An 18,517-nucleotide genomic window follows, 5' to 3' on the forward strand; every position below is an offset into this window, starting at 1 on the left:
AAAAATAAATGAATTAACACATTTACATAAGTATTCAGACCCTTTACTCAGTACTTTGTTGAAGCAACTTTGGCAGCGATTACAGCCTTGAGTCATCTTGGGTATGACTTCTTGGGTATGACATTTGCAAACATTTCTAAAAACCTGTTTATGCTTTGTCATTATGGTGTATTGTGTGTAGATTGATGAGAATTTTGTTTTATTTAATCCATTTTAGAATAAGGCTGTAACGTAACAAGATGTGGAAAAAGTCAAGGGGTCTGAATACTTTCTGAAGGCACTGTATAACAAAGATGTAATACTCACAGGATAAATGTAATTTATGAAATGTATTCTTTATTTGGAACTTGATTTGGAAGATATTTGATTCTTAGATAAGATGTTCAATTGTGTCCTAACTCTCATGCAAAATGAAGAGGGAGCAACAATTAACTTGTCTAATACAAAAAGTATATTGCTCCACCGTTCATTGACCCATCCATCTGTATGGGGATCATGTCTCAAGGCAGACTCAAGTGCAGTCAGGACAGGGTCGTCATGCCCTTAGTGGGCACAGAAGCACATTTTTTGTTGTCCTGTTTAAAATAAAATAAACAACATTTCATGTTTTTATTAAATGTTTGTTGTTGTTGTTTCTCTGTAATACTTGTAACCACCTAGCATTTGATGAAGTTGGATGTAGCTAACTCAGGTTTCAATCTCCATTTCGTTCTGTCAATCAAGCTAGAGTAGCTAGCTTGTTTAACTATCTTAGCTGGCATGCCTGCTAGCAAGGTTGCAAGTAATAACTAAATGAATAACTAAATAACTACACTATCCTTTTTATATATCAATCTAACTGTGTATATCTGAGTTATATTCAAAAAATATATATTATCTTTAACAGACTTTCTACTCAGACGTTAAATTTTATTTAAACTTTATTCTTGATTTGGAACTAAATGTCACGAATCCCGCTTCCTGAGTCTGTTTTTGCCTGTGTTCTGTCCTGGAGTGTTTTTTCCGGTGTCCTGGAACGCACCCTGTCTGGTTGCCGGGCGACGTAGCTAGTTGGAGGATCTCTGAGTACCCGCACCTGTATCCCATCAGCTATCTGCACACCTGGTCCTGATCATCACCCCTCCACTTCATAAGCGCTGACCTGACATCCATTCCCTTCCGGATCGTTAGCCATGAACAGTATGTTGTGCCAGCGTATCAGCCTCCAGTTTGATGGAGTTTGTTTTGTTGTTTTGTACGTCTTGCTTGCCTTGAACTTACCTTCGTTTTTTCTGTCTACAGTCATTCACCCGGAACACTCATCCCATCCCTACCTGGTCGTCGGTGACTTCAGTTACTTCCTTGGATCTGCTTACTCAATTCCATCAACTCACCTCCGCTGCCCGCTCCGCTACTTGGATTTTTCTATCACTACATTTAAACTTGTAAATAAATACTCACCTTCGTCTTACTCTCCTTGTCCTGGTCTGCTTCTGGGTTCTACTTTAGAGAACCGGGACACTAAATTTGGAGGATATTTCGTTCTTACATAAGATGTTGAATTGGGTCCTAACTCTCATACAAAATGAAGAGGCAGCTACAATTGACTTGTTTAATACCAAAGGTATATTGCTCCACCGTTCATTGGCCCATCCATCTGTATGGAGATCATATGGCCCACCAGAGTACTCGCACCTACCGGTGAGCCTGGTCTTTTACCGGCAAAGAGGACACAAAATAACAAAAAGTCCCACAATACAGACAGCTCCTTGTGTTGATCCTGTGTTGCCGTTCCACAGGCGACAGCCCAGCTCGGCCTAGTTGCATAGGTTTGGGAAACAGTGCCTCGGGCGTCTTCGGTGACTCTCGAGGAAGGTCGGGATGACTCGAAGGCGAGGTAGAATCCCTGGACGTGCGAGCGAAATCGAATTTCCTCTCCATTCGTGGTTCCTGCAATCTCCCATCAATGCGCATGGTCAAAGAGATGAGGGAGTCAAGATCGGTGGGTAGCTCCCGAGCAGCAAGCTCGTCCTTAACCTCCTCCGAGATGGCGTGCAGGAACATGTCAAACAGTGCTTCCTGGTGCCATGCACTCTCCACTGCCAACGTGCGAAATCCAGCGCATAGTCGGCCACTCTGCGGGCGTCCTGCCGGAGCTGGTTTAGCTTCCGGGCAGCTTCTCTCCTGGAGAACGGGGCATAAAAAACCTCCCATTAACCCCTCCAGACTCACGCACATGGACGGCTGTTGTTCCCATACAGCGGTAGTCCAGGTGAGAGCCCTCCCAGACATCAGCGTGATGAGGTAGGCTATCTTGGAGTGATCCGAGGGGAAGGAGGAGGAATGAAGCTCGAAAATGAGGCCACACTGAGCTAAAAATGCCCGACAGGTGCTCAACTCTCCATTAAAGCACTCTGGGTGAGGTAAACGGGACTCCCAGGAAGGTGGAGTGGCCGGTGGGGGCAACGCTGCTAACCGCCGAGTTACTGAGGGGCGGTGAGGTTACCACCGTGGCAGGCTGCCCCCAGACAACCCGCGGAATTGCTCCAGCAGCATGTCCAACGCCTGGTCATGGCGCTCAGCCAACGTTTGGACCCCCTCCATAAGACCGTGAAGCAATTTTTCGTGCCTACCATAGGAGGCTCCTTGGGTGGATATGTCGTTGCACAGCTGGCCCGGGTCTACTGGGTCAGTCATGGCCAGTTCGTACTATCAGGTATGAAGGTAAGACCCAGATGCAGACAACGTCAAATTAACAATGGTTCAATAATCCAACAGGGGCAGCCAATAGACAGGTCAAGGCAGGCAGGGGTCAGTAAACCAGAGGTGGGGCAACTGTACCGGACTGCAGGCAGGTTCAGGGTAGGCAGAGGTCAATAATTCAGAGGTGGGGAAAAGGTACAGGTCGGCAGGCAGGCTGGCTCAGGGTCAAGGGCAGGCAGAGTGGTCAGGCAGACGGGCTCAGAGTCAGGACAGGCAAGGGTCAAAACCAGGAGGGCGAGAAAAAGAGACTGGGAAAAGCAGGAGCTGAGACAAAAATGCTGGTTGACTTGACAAACAAACTGGCAACAGACAAACAGAGAACACAGGTATATTTACACAGGGGATAATGGGGAAGATGGGCGGCATCTGGAGGGGGGGGACAATCATAAAGACAGGTGAAACAGATCACGGTGTGACACATCTAGCAATAGATGCCCTTCTTTGCCAGGTGTTGGAAAACCTGCTTGATCTTTGTGATTGAATCTATGTTTGAAATTCCATGCTCGACAAGGGACCTTACAGATAATTGTACGTGTGGGGTACAGAGATGAGGTAGTCATTCAAAAATCATGTTAAACACTATTATTGCACACAGAGTGAGTACATGTAACTTATTATGTGACTTGTCAAGTACCTTTGTACTCCTGAACTTATTTAGGCTTGCGATAACAAAGAGGTTGAATACAATTATAGCAGCCCCCCCCCCCCCCACACCTCTCTGATTTCAGTTGAATGCATTCAGTTTTACAACTGTCTAGGTATCCCCTTTTCCCTTTACTTTCCTTATTGACTCAACACATTTCAGCATTTTATTTTTAATTAATTTGTAATTTCGAAAAACATAATACCATTTTGACATTATGGGGTATTGTGTGTAGGCCAGTGACAAAGAAAATCCCAATTGTATCAATTTTATCAGTTAAATGTGGAAAAGGTCAAAGGGTGTGAATACTTTATAAATGCAATGTATTGGATCGGTAATACAATGCATAGAGCGTTTCCTATGAAACATATTTAATTCACCATGTACCATGTCAACAAATAATTACATAAATATTTAGTCCCTTAGCAGTGTCTGCATGCACACCTATAAGCCCTAATAATACCTGCACAAGAAAAATGAGATTTAGCTAATTCATATTTAATATTCAAAGTCTTGCCCTCAAGATAAATAGGCATGATGGGAGAAGTCAGAGTTCAGGGGCAGGTCGGAAGCAGAAACCAGAGTATTGCATTGTTTATCAAATTAAAATCCAAATTAAATACGGCATATGATTTCTTTAACACCGAGGACTTCAGATTGAATTTGTCATGACATAGAAGCTATTATGAAGAGAGGTTTGGTTCCATAATGTTTTACGCTGCTTCTGTTTATGTCAACTCGTGAATACAGCTTTATTTGCTCAGGTTTTTCTTTTGTGTAAGTGACTGTCACACTTATTCAGCGATTCTTGACAGCCTCAAACGCAATAGTCAAAAGATCTATGATGCACCAACTTGTTTGCCTTAACATCCAATGCTACATAAATGACCCAGGAACGAAGGCATAGAAAATGGATTGCAACCTCTCACGCTCTTAGTCCATTTAAGGACAATTCGCATTTTCCATTTCAACTATAACATAGAGCAATAATCTGTATTTATACCCTAGTTTTGTTCTCTCTGCAAAGAGAAGCAATGGATTTCACAGCTTTTGGAGGGGGCATTATTGGCTCAGTTGTGAAATATGACCTTGTTTATTTTACTATCTGTTCAAAATCAATTTCAGATCCCTCACGTCATCTTGTCCTGGGCAACTTGTGAAGAAAGATATGTGGTATTATCCCAAGAGCAGACGCAGTGATTCAGGGACAATAAAAAGACAATGTGGTCCCTTTTTGGCGCTGCCTTTTTATTGCAATCCCTTGTCCTTAAGATATTGCCAATATTACCAAGAAGACATTCAATGTTGTTCCAATTAAGCCATTCATAAGTGTAAAACCTTCATATATAGAAAAGGGACTGGTGTAATTTGAAAGTCAGTTTCTAAGGGATTCTGAAGACATCCATTCTTATCCCCACATGATCCATGGGCAATAAAGCCCCATAGTTGATGCATCATAATATCCATAAAACCTAGCGGTCAAATACAAAAAAAATTGTTCTAATCCACTATGAGAAAAATGTATGGTGGAAAAATTATTGGAACATGGTTTCATGTAAACTTTCCCTGTAGTGACATTTTGATAACTGTGTAAATCCCTCTCGGACAAGGTGACTTTTCTCAATATATTCTTTTCTATTTACTCTGTGATTTTAAAATGCTAATTAGCATCAGAGGTAGACATCATGCAATACTAAGAATCCCTACACCTTTGCTGTCAAATAGCTAGCTCCTGTACTAGCTACCTTGATCCAAAACGAAAGACTTATAGAACATTTTCATTTACTGTTCCATATTTTATTTAACTAATATTTGTTGGCTTATTTATGCGTGAAGAGGGCACGACAAAGCCTATTCTCCCTCAGGAAACTAAAAAGATTTGGCATGGGTCCTGAGATCCTCAAAAGGTTCTACAGCTGCAACATCGAGAGCATCCTGACTGGTTGCATCACTGCCTGGTACAGCAATTGCTCAGCCTCTGATCGCAAGGGTAGTACAGAGGGTAGTGCGTACGGCCCAGTACATCACTGGGGCTAAGCTGCCTGCCATCCAGGACCTCTACACCAGGCGGTGTCAGAGGAAGGACCTAAAAATTGTCAAAGACCCCAGCCACCCCAGTCATAGACTGTTCTCTCTACTACCGCATGGCAAGCGGTACCGGAGTGCCAAGTCTAGGACAAAAAGGCTTCTCAACAGTTTTTACCCCCAAGACATAAGACTCCTGAACAGGTAATCAAATGGCTACCCAGACTATTTGCATTGTGTGTCCCCCTAAACCCTCTTTTACGCTGCTGCTACTATCTGTTTATCATATATGCATTGTCACTTTAACTATACATTCATGTACATACTACCTCAATTGGGCCGACCAACCAGTGCTCCCGCACATTGGCTAACCGGGCTATCTGCATTGTGTCCCGCCACCCATCACCCGCCTACCCATCTTTTACGCTACTGATACTCTGTTCATCATATATGCATAATCACTTTAACCATATCTACATGTACATACTACCTCAATCAGCCTGACTAACCGGTGTCTGTATGTAGCCTCGCTACTTTTATAGCCTTGCTACTGTATATAGCCTGTCTTTTTACTGTTGTTTTATTTCTTTACTTACCTATTGCTCATCTAATACCTTTTTTGCACTGAATGAACACTGAATGACAAAACAAAATGAGAATGACCGAGACTGAAACAGTTCTGTATGGTAAAACACAGACACAGAAAACAACTACCCACAACCCATAGTGGGAAAACAGGCTACCTAAGTATGATTCTCAATCAGAGACAACGATCGACAGCTGCCTCTGATTGAGAACCATACCAGGCCAAACACAGAAATACAAACATAGAAAAACAATATCGAATGCCCACCCCAACTCACGCCCTGACCAAACCAAAATAAAGACATAAAAAAGGAACTAAAGTCAGAACGTGACAGTACCCCCCCCCCCCCCAAAGGTGCGGACTCCGGCCGCAAAACCTGAACCTATAGGGGAGGGCCTGGGTGGGCATTTCACCGCGGTGGTGGCTCTGGTGCGGGACGTAGACCCCACTCCACCATAGTCCTGACCAAACCAAAATAAAGACATAAAAAAGGAACTAAGGTCAGAACGTGACAATCCCCTTCTCCTTCTGCCGATGGAGGTCTATATTAAATAATCCCTTATCATTTCTGCCAACTATATGAACTAGGTGAAATCTATTTCAATTCATGGTGTCAGAATTTCCTGCTGTATTTAAGCAATTCAGAACTAACTTGTTGACATGTTCTTTTGCAGATACAAAGCCAGATTAACTTCTCTGCGCTACGGATCCCTTTTACGGGATCATTTTCCTAAACAACCGCTGAATTGCAGGGCGCAAAATATTACTAAAAATATTTATAATCATGCAATCACAAGTGAAATATACCAAAACACAGCTTAGCTTGTTGTTAATCCACCTATCATGTCAGATTTTGAAAATATGCTTTACAGAGAAAGAAATCCAAGCTTTTGTGAGTGTATCAATCAATGCTAGAACAGCTGGCCCCAAATTAGCATGGTTACGAAAGTCAGAAAAGCAATAAAATTAATCGCTTACCTTTGATAATCTTCGGATGTTTGCACTCACGAGACTCCCAGTTACACAATAAATGTTCTTTTTGTTCGATAAATATTACTTTTATAACAAAAAAACGCCATTTGGGTTGCGCGTTATGTTCAGAAAACTACAGCCTCGTTCCGGTCCTGAAAGCCAGAAGAACATTCCCAAACGTATCAGATTCAAAAATATTACTAAAAATATTTAGAATCATGCAATCACAAGTGAAATATACCAAAACACAGCTTAGCTTGTTGTTAATCCACCTATCGTGTCAGATTTTGAAAATATGCTTTGCAACGAAAGCAATCTAAGCTTTTGTGAGTGTATCAATCAATGCTAGAACAGTTACCCTTATATTAGCTTGGTTAGCTTGGTCACGAAAGTCAGAAAAGCAAAAAAATGAATCGCTTACCTTTGATAATCTTCAGATGTTTGTACTCACGAGACTCCCAGTTACACAACAAATGTTATTTTTGTTCGATAAATATTACTTTTATAACAAAAAAAAACACATTTGGGTTGCGCGTTATGTTCAGAAAACCAAAGCCTCGTTCCGTTCGATGAAAATTCCAAAACGTATCCGTAATGGTCATAGAAACATGTCAAATGTTTTTTATAATCAATCCTCAGGTTGTTTTTAACAAACATAATCGATAATATTTCAACCGGACCGTAACCTATTCAATAAGAGAGAAAAAGAAAATGAAGAGCTACCCTCTCGCGCGTAGGAACTATTCGGAGGACACCTGACTACTTTTGAAAAATCTCGCTCATCTTTCAAAATAAAAGCCTGAAACTATGTCTAAAGCCTGGTCACAGCCTGAGGAAGCAATTGGAAAAAGAATCTGGTTGATACCCCTTTAAATGGAAGAAAGACGGGCCAGGAAACAAAGAAAAAAGAAAAAAAATCACTTCCGGGTTAGATTTTCTCAGGTTTTTGCCTGCAGGATCAGTTTTGTTATACTCACAGACACTATTTTGACAGTTTTGGAAACTTTGGAGTGTTTTCTATCCTAATCTGTAAATTATATGTATATTCTACGATCTGGACCTGAGAAATAGTCAGTTTACCTTGGGAACGCTAATAAAAAAAATTTTTTTAAAGATCTGACCCCTAGCGTCAAGAGGTTAACACATTGCAGAATGTATCCATAATCATGGATGAATAAGCATATTTATTTGACAAGAATGCACCTAGTCACCCATCAATCACGTCAAACATCTGAATTGGAGAAATTATAATAGTAAAAACTCCATACAAATGCCTTTTATACATATAACATATAAACATCTGACTTGTAGTAAAGAGTACATGGTGTATTCATCAATGCCACAAACCTGGGACATCAAATGACACCATATGAACTATTATTACTATCTGAGAGCACACAGATTATTCTGTTTTTCCATTTTAGGAATTAGAACAGCACAAATAACACAACGTAAAACAGCATATTGTGATTGTCGGTGGGTGAGTTACAAATGGAGAAACAATTGGATGAATAAGGTATATTTAATATAAAATACTAGGTCAACTCCAGCAGAATGAGAAACACACTTAACAGACTCAAAACAAGGAAGCCATGCCTAAACGCAGCTATATCAACCCGCTTCTGGTCAATTTAACAGGTCCATGTTGTTGCTGTCAATTGTGAGCAGCACATTTACCATTACATTCAGTCCGAACCCCAGAATAAGCAGGACATCAATACATAGGTAAAAACAGTGTTGATGGCCTCTATTAAAAAATGGAGGGTCCCATCAGCTTTCTATAGGCTAGGCTTATTATATTTATTTATCAACTTTACTAATATTAAGCATATTGCTTCACAACAGGAGTGTAGCCTACCTGGCTGGCATTAAAAATAATACACGGGAAAAGTGTCCTCCATTCACTATTTAGGTGCATCGACTTATTTTTTTCCCATGCCCCTGTTCTGAGACAGGTGAATGATAATGGTCCATTCTAAATCAAAAGTAATTTCACACATATATTATTTAGTGTACTGTATGTAAAGACAACATTACATTAAGAATAGTCTGATGGGTGACAATATTAGCATATCATTTTTGAATTATGCATTATCACTTGTGAATTATACCCAGTGTCACGTTCTGACCTTAGTTCCTTTTTTATGTCTTTATTTTAGTTTGGTCAGGGTGTGAGTTGGGGTGGGCATTCTATGTTGTTTTTCTATGTTTTGTTCTGTTGTTAGATTTCTATGTGTTGGGCCTAGTATGGTTCTCAATCAGAGGCAGGTGTCAGTCGTCTCTGATTGGGAGCCATATTTAGGTAGCCTGTTTGTCATTGTGTGTTGTGGGTGATTGTTTCCTGTTGTGGTGTTTGTTTCACATGTCAGGACTGTTTCGGTTTTCGGTATTATTCACTTTGTTATTTTGTATTTTTCAGTGTTCAATTTTAATAAATTAAAATGGACACTTACCACGCTTCGTATTGGTCCGATCCTTGCTACTCCTCAGACGAAGAGGACGAGAACCGTTACACCCAGCGTGTGTAATAAGGAAAGAAACAGCACATTATTCTTTTTGCGACTTTTTCAAATCATAGTCGCACACATCATGCCTATAGGCCTTTATGTTTTGATAAGGTTTGTATCACAACTAAAGTGGCCAAATAACTTCCTAAAATTGAGCACATTAATCCACTTTACAACCGGTCTAGAGCCTAACTGGCAGTTTCGAGTTCGGCCAAGTTAATGTTCACCATAAAAATGCACCGTTATAATGAAAAAGCATTTACACACATAATTGCATTTGCGGTCACTTTTGAGAATAGTGTTTTTCTGCTAACTGATTGAATTTTTGAACATTTGCGCTTATAGCCTACTGCCGTGTGTGCATTGATGCGCTTATAATGTGATGGACAATTGTCATTCACCTGTCTCGGATAGCCTAATAGTTTATCAACATTTTAAGCTAAATGTTCTGATCTGTCGCATCAGCCATATTGCTTTTAAATGTTTTTTTGATGCAATGGTTGAATTAATTTAATTTAAAGGGGGATGCCGCCGGCAAATTCGAGGCCTGGTGAGAATATTATCAAGTGCTTGTCAAATTGTGAATGAGAGACTGATGAAGTGTTTGCAGCTTGCACAAGAAACAAATCAGAGCTCATGCCATTCATGCAACTTTTTTAAAATCCTCATGCAGCCTTAGAATGTATTAAAAATCAAAACATATAGCCCAATGTTTGTATCACAACTAAAGTTGCATAAATAACTCTAAATTAAGCATACTGTATAGGAGGACATGTTTCTTTGTTAACTGCTCAACACAGAATAGCCGCATGTGCGCACTTCCTTGGAAATCGTTTGGAGAAAATAGTATTTCTAAATTATTCAGCTATGTTCAATTGCATTCTTCATACTTTACAATAAAAATAACTAGGCAAATCTTGTCTGCTAAATGAACTAGTGTAGCCCACAGCCATATGGCATAGCCATATCAGGGCCTAACATAAGGACAACTCAGTGTTATGCTATTCTGCTCTTCTGAAAGATTACATTTTCTTCATATCTTGTTTCTTTAGACCGGTCTTAAATAAATAACGGATTTATTGTGATGGTGTAGGCTATATTAAATGGATGTATTAGACTTTTTAAAATGTAGATGTTTGAAATGTCAGCATCAGTGGCTTGTAGGCTATGTGTTGAAGTCAGGAGATGCTAAAAGTGTTTACGTTAATTTATGGTCAATTACCGTGAGACCGGCAGTTATTTGCTTGACAATCAAGGCTGACAAAATGTCATGACTGCCACAGCCTTAGTCATGAACAGTGCTTGTGCCCATAGCAATAGACGTGTGCATGCGAATGTGCTGGGAGAAGGAGGTCCTGAGGGAAAAGGTTTGGGAACCCCTGTCCTAGAGGGATGGTTATAGCCGCGGGAATTAGGGGTGCTGCAACACCCCCTTTTGGTGAGATGGTAAAACTGCACGAATTTGTGTTGTTGCAATAAAAAACATGGGATATTTATATGTGGGCCCCATTCTGCATGGAGATGTCTCAGCTCTGTTTTGTAAGCGCTCATCAAATGCTCTTATCTATTCAGTTGTGGGGGTTTGGAGTCGGATACACGCTCTGCTGTATGATCTGTACGAGACTATCTGAGTTGAGCCCATTTTAATCTGTTTATATTGTGTATATATGATATATTTAGTGTAATTAGCCTAGCAGTAGTAGTTATTAGATGGGTTAGATGGAATGATCTATGTGCATTGTATTTGAGGCAGTAGTAACTATCGTGTTATGGGTTAGATGGAATGAACTATGTGCATTGTGTTTATGCAGAGGGAAAGGGGGCCTGTCTCTGAGGGCAAGAATGAATCATAAGGGTGCAATAGGAACCATGTGTCTGGAGTTAGAACTGATAGATCGTAATTACTGTTCTAAAATCTTTACAGGGGGAAAGTCAGAAATAATAAATATATGTGTAGGGCAGTCCAGCCCTCGAAGTTACTCTTCTTATCAACTGTTTGCAAGAATTTCCTTTGTGTTGTCTTGTCTAAGGAATTCAACATACTCTGTGCTGATCTTGCCAACCGTGGTGGAGAGGTCTTTGAGCAGGCAAGGCTTCCCTGGGAGGAAGAGCATCTCAGTCTTGTCTAGGTTGAATTTGTGATGGTGGGACAAAATCCAAGCTCAGATATCTACCATGCATGCAGAGATGCGTGTCACCACCTGGGTGTCAGAAGAAGAAAAGTAGTTGAGTATCATCCGTGTAGCAATCAAATGAGACACCATGTAAGGATATGACAGAGCCGAGTGACTTGATGCATAGAGAGAAGAGGATAGGGCCTAGAACCGAGCCCTGGGGGACACGAGTCATGAGAGTATGTGGTGCAGACACAAATCCTCTCCACATCACCAGGTAGGAGCGGCCTGCCAGGTAGAATGCAATCCAAGAGTTTGTAGAGCATGAGACTCCCACCCCTGAGAGGGTGGAGAGGAGCATCTGATGGTTCATGGTGTCAAAGGCAGCATATAGATCTAGGAGGATGAGAACAGAGGACTGGGAGTCAGCTTTGTCGGCGCGGAAAAACTCTGTGACACAGAGAAGGGCAGTCTCGGGTTGAGTGACCCATCTTGAAGCCAGACTGGTTAGGGTCAAGAAGATCGTTCTGAGAGAGATAGCAAGAGAGTTGGTCAGAGATAGCACGCTCAAGTGTTTCGGAAAGAAAAGAAAGGGATACCGGTCTGTAGTTTTAGACATCAGAGGAGTCGAGTGTTGGTTTCTTGAGGGGAGCAACTCAGACTGGTCTAATGTCCATTGCTCATGTTTCTTGGCCCAAGCAAGTCTCTCCTTCTTATTGGTGTCCCTTAGTAGTGGTTTTGTTGCAGCAATTCGACCAGGTGACTACTTTGAAGGATCTCAAATATAAAATATTTGTTTAACACCAAAAATATTTGTTTAAAACAAATGTTTGTTAAAAACATTTTGGGTTACTACATGATTCCATATGTGTTATTTCAAAGTTTTGATGTATTCACTATTATTCTACAATGTAGAAAATAGTCAAAATAAAGAAAAACCCTTGAATGAGTAGGTGTGCCCAAACTTTTGACTGGTACTGTAGCTGTTTTGCCATTTTGTTCAGGTATTTTATGATGTATCCACTGGATTTAGGGATACCTGGTGATTATCGAGGGAAAGAGTGATGGAAAGATTTTTCAAATACTGTGAGAAACTATTATCATACACAATAATAAATTAATAAGTAAAAATGGATTAAAAAAACGGACTTCATGGACTTACGGTGTGAGGTGAAGAGAAGTTTAAGCTTATTAGTAGTGGTGAGTTAAGACAATCAGAAATCAGACAAATGGGCACTTTCCTACATTTGCCTGCAGCAGGCCAGTTAGCCTACTTCTAGCAGTGCTCAGGCACGCGTTCTGTCAACATTAAGAAGACAGAGAAACCAGACATGCTCATTGCTCACATGCAGCACTCTAAACAAAATACTATGAAAACATTTACAAAACTTGTAAATGATGGTATGAAATAAACCCAAACTTATTTCTCACAAGTGTAGCAGGTCGTGAACTCTGCAAACAACATTTCCACTGTCACGTTCTGACCTTTATTTCCTTTGTTTTCAGTCTTTGTGTGTCTGCACCAGATAGAACTGTTTCGGTTGTCACTTTTGTTGTTTTGTATTTTGAGTGTTCACCTTTATTAAAGTAAGATGAACAATTATCACGCTGCGCATTGGTCCTCCGATCCTTCTAACTTATCCTCATCAGACGAGGAAGACGACAGCCGTTACATCCACTCTGAGAATGAGAACGGTAAATTACTCTAGATCTAATTAACCCATGCAATAACAGAAATGAATGTAACCAAATTACGTGGATTAATGGTAAATGTAACACTGGTGATGTTTGTAATGGGAATTTGATAAAAAATAAACAAAGGGCAAACAATTAACACCATAAAACAATGAATGCACAAGAATTTGCAGGAGACAGCTCAGAGCATTCTGGAGAGCTGAGTGCATGCATTCTGGAGAGAGACACCAATATCTTCACCACAGACCCCTACCCTTCTTCTTGTTTCAACATTTCAAATAATACTCAAGACACATTATCGTCACACATGTTTTAGATGCATTGCTTTTCACTGACAGCTGCATCTCAATAATCAGTTAGGCCTATTGCCACGCACGCTGCCCAAATTGCGGGCTTTCCAACTAGACATATAGGCCTACACGCTTGGGATTTTAAACAATCCACAACTTTACAATAAGGTAATGGTCCTCTGTGGCCATTTCATGCTCTCTGGTGAAGTATTTTTGAATGATTTTATATATTTATGTGTCGAAAGGGGTAATTATATAATTTTGGCAAATATATTTCAATTTATTTTAGGCTGCAGTGACATTTACCGAATCTTGTCGTATGCTTATATCCGGCCCATGTCCAGTCATACTCGGGATCTCAACGTCTGTCCCTCGACGTGTGTCCCTCAACATCATTCTCTCTCAGTTGCAACATTCAAATTGTGGTCATCATGTGTGTCACGGCTGTCGTTGGAAGGAGACCAAGGTGCAGCGTGGTGAGCGTACATTTTCTTTTATTATTGTAAATGTCGCCAACAAAACAAGAAACGAAGAAACAACCGTGAAGCTTAACAGTGCTATAGTGCCACTAACAAAAATAACTACCCACAAACACCAAAGGAAAAAAGGCTGCCTAAGTATGATTCCCAATCAGAGACAACGATAGACAGCTGTCCCTGATTGAGAACCATACCGGCCAAAACATAGAAATACAAAACATAGAAATAAAGAAACTAGAATGCCCACCCTAGTCACACCCTGGCCTAACCAAAATAGAGAATAAAAGCCTCTCTATGGCCAGGGCGTGACAATGTGTCTGTTAATCACAACATTAAAGAAGATGAGTGATCACAGAATTTCAACAAATTGAGCCATACACAAGCATTGAGTACAGCATTTTGTTGACAACATGGTGATTTACACTAGGTCTACTGTGTGTGAATGATGGCAGAATCGTACCCCAGCTGTAGACCCATTCGAGTGTGTGTGATCACTTAGACCTGCAAATCAACCGATACTGGGAAATTTGGAGACTTGGGATGCTTGCTCTATTCGTCCTAGCAGCTGACGCCTTGGCAGTAGTCAACAAGTTCAACTTCAACTTAAGAGTGGAGCATGCGTTATATATTAATACCATCTAAATACTCCCCCTCCCCTTTTGTTCCAGCCCAGCTCATACATGATTACAAATCATAGTCTATCGCTGTGATTTGTTATGCTGATTATTTATTTAAGTCAGGTGTTAGTGACATCTCTGAAACCTCTCAAAAAGACAGACCATAATGATACAGCTAGCTAGGGTAGCTACAAGTACTTGAAGTAGGCTACCCACCCCTCACCCACAGACACAAACAAACATTATCAAAAATACCTAGCTTCACCATCTAAGTTAGCTAGCTAGTTAGCAATCTATATTCATTTGTATGAGTATCTCAAGGATTGAAATGGCTAGATAAATAGACGGCTAATGTAACCATCTACTGTAGCCAGGCTAAACCATGAGCTAGCTAGCTAGATAACAGGTATTGTGTCAATGTAAAACTTGCACAAGATAGTTCGCAGAATTGTCCAGAGATGAATCCAGAGATTCTTACCTTTGCTTCGATTTGGCAGTCTCGTCCATATCATCATGGCCCTGGTGAGTGACATGAAGCTTGAGACAGGCATTTATAGTTCTGTATGATAGTGATATTATTTAATATTTAACCTTTCCCTAAGAGCTCAAAACTTAAAAAAAAAAAAAAAACAGTTTGGAACTTGTCACCAATGCTTGCAGTATATTCTAAAACATTTTACTTTGAAATGGCATAGATACTCTGAGAAAGACATAGTGAAAATGCCCTACTGCAGATCCTAATGAGATTAGCAGTGGCAGCCTCTGTGCTGAGCTGCATTGTTCTCTTGCCAGTCCTGCAATCTGAAAACTGTCACACGAGGGGCAGAGCATTCCTGGTGGGCTAGCCGTGGTCGAGAGGAAGCTGCCAGGGTTAATCTGACCAATTCTGCCATGTCAAACCCTTTGGAGTCCCACACAAGATTGGCCCTATTGTCCAGGGTTCAGTGCCATAGCGAATTCAGCCTAATGGAATCATTGGATGAAAATTGGATCAGACTAGAAGATGGGTTTCGAGGAAATATTGATAATCACTTTGGTTTTCTCACCTAGGGCGGGTAGGCCCATGGTGCCCAGTGAATCACATTTCCTATTATGTTTTCCACCTGGATCCATTATCAGTGGACAGCTTGTGATAGGATATGCTTCTGAGCTTTAAATCACTAGTGCTATTTTTTTCATTCTGTCATACCAGGTGTCTGATCTAGCTGTATGACATCCGAATAAGGCTTGGTGACACGTCTTTCTATTCACTTCCTTGGTTGGGGGAGTATGAAGTAAACATCTCAGGAGTTGCTGCTTGGAACCAGCAATGCACTCCTAACTCTGCTGCACATTGTGTGCCTGTGCTCATCAGAATATGGCTTCCAATGCCATGAATCTCAGAGGGTTACTAGTGAATACAAAATGTGGTCATTTTGAAAAGACAGATTGTGACAAATAATCATTTTCAGTGATTCATTTTCAAACCCAATTCAGAAATGACATTGATGTAGAATAAATGTGCTAATGCACTCTGCATAATACTTGTGGTCAGAGGTGGTCAGGAAAGGCACATTTATTATTACCAGAAGCATCCCATCTTCTTTCATTAGGCCCTGATTGGAAAAACCACAAGATATTTATGGCAATGCATCTAGAAATTCAGAGAGAGCTAAATGTAATACAACCCCGTTATTCAGAGACTCTATATTGCTGATCTACCATTACTTGGCATTCCTTCCAGAGGTATTGTAGTGGAAGAATGAGAGCAGGTGATACTCGTGACTGGTGACTTTCAGGCACTGAGGCACAGCGTGATGACTCAATCACCATTTATGACATGGTTTGGATGGCTGACCATCTGCGGACTATCATAGGGATCAAACACTATCTGTGGCAATCTCGAGGAAGAGACATGGTCGCATACACATATTTAGCAGATGTTATTGCGGGTGTAGCAAAATGCATGTGTCGTAGCTCCAACAGTGCAATAATATCTAACAATACACACAAATCTAAAAAGGAAAATAATGGAATTAAGAAATATATAAATATTAGGATGAGTACTGAGTATATATTTATATATATATATATACACATTACCATTCAAAAGTTTGGGATCACTTAGAAATGTCCTTGTTTTTGAAAGAAAAGCCAATTTTTTGTCCATTAAAATAACATCAAACTGATCAGAAATCCGGTGTAGACATTGCAAGCCCGATATCGGTACACCTCTGACAACATCCAGCTCAAGTCCAGGGCGCGAAATTCAAAATCTATTTTTTTTTAATATTTAACTTTCACACATTAACAAGTCCAATACAGCATTTGAAAGATAAACATCTTGTCAATCCAGCCAACATGTCCGATTTTTTAAATGTTTTACAGAGAAAACACCACATATATTTATGTTAGCTCACCACCAAATAAAAAAGAGACAGACATTTTTCACAGCACAAGTAGGATCCAAGTAGCATGCACAAGCCAACCTAACTAACCTAGAACCAACCTAAATAACCTAGAAAAAACTACCTCAGATGACAGTCCTATAACATGTTACACAATAAATCTATGTTTTGTTCAAAAAAAATTCATATTTTAGCTATAAATCAGTTTTACATTACTGCTACCATCATAGCTACAGTCAGAAATCGCACGGGAGTAGCCAGAGAAAATACAGACACCAACGTCAACTACTAATTACACATCAGAAAACATTTCAGAAAAATATATGGTGGATAGCTAATGAAAGAGAAAGATCTTGTGAATACAGACAATATTTCCGATTTCTGAAGTGTTTTACAGCGAAAACACAATATATCGTTATATTAGCTTACTACAATAGCTAACACACAGCAGCATTGATTCTAGTCAAACGCTAGCGATAGCACAGTTCGACAGATATATGAAAAAGCATCCCAAATTGGGTTCTTATCTTTGTTGATTTTCCATCAGAATGTTCTCCAAAGGGTCCTTTGTTCAGAACCGTCTTCATTTGGACCCAGAACGAACGATGTCCCTCTTGAATTAGCAGGCACACTGGCCATGCCGTGCTAACCTCTCCGTCTTGACAAAATTCTTGCGTCGCATCACGTCTAAAGTCCAGAATAAATTTCAATAATATAATTAAAGTATATTGAAAAAACATACTTTAGGATGATATTGTGACATGTATCAAATAAAATCGAAGCCGGAGGTCATATTCACCTATAACGAGGGTTTTCCAGGAGCGCAGTCCAGTTCCTACTTCGCGCCCAGAAAAAAAAATAAAGTGCGCACTTCTCACTCCAAGATGTTGTTTTCAGTCCCTGACAGAGATAATCAAGTCATTTCTTCTCTCACTTCCGCATGACACCCAGGGGAAGGCGTGTGACGTGTTTCTACAGTCCTAAGTGCCAAGGCCTTTTATAGAGAGTATCTTGAAGAGAGACATAGCTTCTTGGAAATTTCACTTCCGGATAGAAAATGGGCTGTAAAAAGAGTTATGTTTCACTTAGAGAAATAATTAAACCTGTTTTAGAAACTAGACAGTGTTTTCTATCCAATAGTAATAATAATATGCATATTGTATGAGTACGAGGCCGTTTGAAATGGCCACCTCTTTCCAGGTTACTCACTGCTGATACTCACTGCTGATATTTGAGCCATAACAGGTTAATGTTGTAAATGACTATTGTAGCTGGAAACAACAGTTTTTTATGGAATATCTACATAGATGTACAGAGGCCCATTATCAGCAACCATCACACCTGTGTTCCAATGGCACGTTGTGTTAGCTAATCCACGTTTATAATTTTAAAAGGCTAATTGATCATTAGAAAACAATAGTCTAAAGAAGGCCAGTTTTATTGCTTCTTTAATCAGGACG

Source organism: Salvelinus alpinus, chromosome 3 (genome assembly GCF_045679555.1).
Source record: "Salvelinus alpinus chromosome 3, SLU_Salpinus.1, whole genome shotgun sequence".
Taxonomy (NCBI): Eukaryota; Metazoa; Chordata; class Actinopteri; order Salmoniformes; family Salmonidae; genus Salvelinus; species Salvelinus alpinus.